Genomic DNA, 4,536 nt, shown 5'->3' on the forward strand with positions numbered 1-4,536 from the left:
TAAGATACTTGTTCTTTAGGTAACGATGTTCCATAGTTATCATCCATCAGCCAATGCTATCCCACAGGCTGGTGATTATAGTATTATACCACTTCTAGCATTACCTGTGTTGTTCTTTAATACTTTTGTGTGCCATCTAGTTAATCTTGAGTACAAACGATACATATTCTGTATCTTTCATCTGTGTTCTCCCTTTAGTTTATGAGACCTATTGCTGCTAGTTAACCCCAGTCCTACTATTTATGTCATCTCCTACAGGCACTCATTACATAAATCTAACTACTATTTGTCTTCCATGCATGTCAGATATAATTGCACACACTGATATATCCACAAGAACCTCACGGAGCAATGTAAAGGCCAATAAACTTGATGTCAGTGATACCCAATATGATGGAACATGTAAAGGCAGTTCTTCAGAAGACTTGCAGAAAGATGATGAATCATCTTCACCCCACAAGGTCCTTGCTCTAACTTGGCCTGTGATATGGGTACAACATGCATATAATGTCATGGAGTGTATCTACTCTGTTGCAATGCCATGTGCTTAGCATGCTTATCATGGATGTAAATATGTCATGCCTTCCTGTTTTTCAGTACCTATTCCATTCATGTTAACATGTTTTCAAATTCAAGTACCATCATTCTACTCTATCGCAATGCCATCTGCTTAATTTGGACATCATGCTTCTGAATATCTTATGCATTATTATTCATCAGTATGTACTTCATCTGTCTACCGTACCATGTTTTTTTACATTGAAGTGATGTTCTAGTGCTCTGTTGCAATGCCATCTTATTTTCCCAATCATACACGTTTATGTTGCCTTAGTTATTTCTGTACATATTCCGCTAGCATACAGTTTTACATTTAACTAGTGTTTTTTCTGTGTTGTCCTATCGTATCCCTAGCTCTTACACCATACTCCCTCCGTCCGGATTACATGTTGCCGAAATGGATAAAAAAGGATGTATCTAGAACTGAAATACGCCTAGACCCATCCATTTTTTTCCGGATGGAGGGAATACATGTCAATATGTCATGCCTTTCTATTCTTCAGTACCTATTCCATCTCACTGCTGTCGCATGTTTAATAATTAAAGCACCATTCTTCTATACAAGGCATGCAAGGGGAAGACGACTATGTTAGAATATGAAGGGTTACAAACAAGGCCTTTGCAAAAGATCCAAATGCCAGGAGATAATAAACCAACTCTAGTTTTTATAGATACTGCTCCAGCACAGAGAAACCTAACTCCTACTGATAATAAGCAGATTCCAGTGGCCAAAGAACTAGTCCGCTCCAGTCCAGCAAAAATATGTCAACTCAATTCTAAGAAGCGTGTGCGTATCCTTGCATCATGAAATTGTATAGCATGCTGATCATATTTTCTACATGTTTCTTACCCATCTCTCTTTTAGAAAAGAAGCTTAACAGATAGAAGAATTTCTACAATGGTATCATTTATGAGGAAAGATTCTTGCAGGAATTCTCTGTGCTCCAATGTTGATGTAAGTACCTGTTGTATATCACTATATTTTTACATAGCATGTAGTTTCTTAATCAGCATGAATCCAACCTTTATCTGATCTAAATTTAGTTGTAGCAAAATATATGATTAAAGGCCACAATGTTGATTTTTGCAAGGAAAACTGCCTGGTATTTTTGCATGCTGAGCTGCATGAGTGTACTATCTCATATCAGTCGGTTTGAATACTTTGGTTCTGCAGTGGGTTTTTCAGTGTTTTTTTACGGTGTTGTCATGTCGTATCCCTAGCTCTTACATCATACTCCCTCCGTTCGGATTAAATGTCGCAGAAATGGATAAAACTGGATGTATCTAGAACTAAAATACGCCTAGACCCATCCATTTATTTCTAGAGGAGGGAATACATGTCAATATGTCATGCCTTTCTGTTCTTCAGTACCTATTCCATCTCTACTGTAGCATGTTTTATAACTGAATCACCATTCTTCTATATAAGGCATGCAAGGGGAAGACGGCTATGTTAGAATCTGAAGGGTTATAAACCAGGTCTTTGCAAAAGATCCAAATGCCAGGAGATAATAAACAAACTCCATTTTTCATAGATACATCTCCAGCACAGAGAAACCCAACTCCCACTGATAATAAGCAGATTCCAGTGGCCAAAGGACTAGTCCGCTCCAGTCCAGCAAAAGAATGTCAACTCCATTCTAAGAAGCGTGTGCGTATCCTCACATCATGAAATTTTATAGCATTCTGATCATATTTTCTACATGTTTCTTACCGATCTCTCTTTTAGAAAATAAGGTTAAACGATATAAGAATTCCTCCATTGTGATCGTATTCGAGGAAAATATCTTGCAGGAATTCTCTGTGCTCCAATGCTGATGTAAGTACCTGTTGTATATCACTATATTTTTACATCAGCATGTATTTTGTTAATCAGCGTGAATCTAACCTTTATCTGATCTAAAATTAGTTGTAGCAAAATGTTAAAGGCACCAATGTTGATTTTTGTAAGGAAAACTGCCTGGTTGTTTTGCATACTGAGCTGCATGAATGTACTATCTCATATCACGCACATTACTGAATTGTAGTGCTTCTCTGGTTGCCCATTCATTCATTGTGTCAATGTTGCTTTCGTATTACCTTACCTGGCTGATGATAGTTGTGCCATATTGTGTTAATTTGTTGTAGGCTAGTTGCCCAAACGTTCGTTGTGTCAATGTTGCTTTCCTATTATCTAACTTGGCCAATGATAGCAATACTAGTGTGTTAATTTTGTGCAGGCTGCTGAAGATAAGAAGACAAACTCTAAAAACAGCAAGGCAACCCCATTGTTTATTTCCAGTAAATCTAGGCCAGGTAATATGGCAATAGCAATAACTCATGATTAATCTGTTTGGTTCCCGTCCTAATTTATGTTATGATGCAATGGTCGAGACACTCTCCACTATCAATAATACAAGCTTGCCAAAATCGCCATCTGAATCTGTTCAGTATCCTCTATCTCGAATGCAATGGAATAAATGTATGTTTGTGAACCAATTAATGGCTGAAGCAATGATGGAAATGGTGGATGAATTAGAGGTGCAGAGTCATGCGACACAACAACTGATCAATGTTTTCACAGACAGTGTAACAAAGCAGCAAGAACTTGCCCACATGCTTATGGGCGTCATCTGTGCTGAGGTTGCAGATTGTGATGTTGTAGATGGTTAGGTTCTGCTCATTTATTTGCACTGGCATCAATCATCGATTGCCAAGTGGATGTAGTTTCCTGTAATATATGCTGGATGTGCAACGTTATTCCCTGTATGCCGTACCTTTGCTTGATCGCTTTTGGTCTTGTGCATAATTACTCGTCGTAATGGGCTCAAAATATCTAATTTGGCCTAAAGACATGAACGAACTTTAGTGGGCCTATTAAGTTGATGGGTCATTACTAGGCCGAAAGTTAATGGTCGGCCCTCTTACCTCCCGGTTCATTAACAGGCCGTTACTAAGTTTGGGCTACATATGGCCCAACTATACTGTAGGCCTTTAGCAGGCCGAAAGAGATAGCGGGCTTGTACTAGACCATGAAAAGCATGGGCTGCTAAGAGGCCGAACGCCAGGTCGTATTGTAAACGGCCCAACTGTGTTGTGGGCCTTTAGCAGGCCGAAAGAGAAATCGGGCTGGTATTGGACCATGAAGGGCATGGGCCGTTAAAAGGCCAAAACTAAGGTCCGACTACAAATGGCCCAACTCATTTATGGTCCGTTAACAGGCCGAAAGGCACACAGGGCCGGGAATTGGCCCAACACATAAATGGGTCGCTAAAAGGACAAAACTCAGGTCCGACTACAAATGGCCCAACTAATTTATGGGCCGCCAATAGGCTGAAAGTGACACCGAGCCAGAAATTGGCCCAACACTTAAATGGGCCGCTAAAAGGCCGAAACTGAGGTCCGACAACAAATGGCCCATCAGATTTATGGGCCGTCAACAGGCTGAAAGACACATCGGGCCAGAAATTAGCCCAACATTTAAATGGGTCGCTAAAAGGCCGAAAGATGTACATCCTGAAAATTGGCCCATCCATTAAATGGGCCGTTAACAGGCCGAAATCTCATCGGGCCGATATTGAGCCCAAATATATAGCGGGCTGTTAATGGGCTCAAACTGACGATGGGCTGCAATGGTGTCAAATCTTTAACGTGACGTTGACGGGCCGAATTGGCACATCTCGTATGGGCCGTGGGCTTAAATGGACCTGACACAAGTAGGCTTTATATGGGCCGGCCTGCTAATTTTTACTAGGCCGACCTTTTTCACGGGAATGGGCCACTGTTGAGCCATGCCACGTGTCGACCTATCATAGGCGCCTCCTGTCCAATGAGTGGATGACATCTGTCCCAAGGGTGAGGCAACACGTGTTTCCTTCGGCCAATCAGAATTTTACACGTGGAAATTTCCCATTGGTCAGGGCTGTTAACGCGTTATCAGATCCAAAATCAGACTCGATAGCTTAACGGCGTTCCGTTACCGTGGATGCCACGTGTTGG

Source organism: Triticum dicoccoides, chromosome 3A, assembly GCF_002162155.2.
Source record: "Triticum dicoccoides isolate Atlit2015 ecotype Zavitan chromosome 3A, WEW_v2.0, whole genome shotgun sequence".
Taxonomy (NCBI): Eukaryota; Viridiplantae; Streptophyta; class Magnoliopsida; order Poales; family Poaceae; genus Triticum; species Triticum dicoccoides.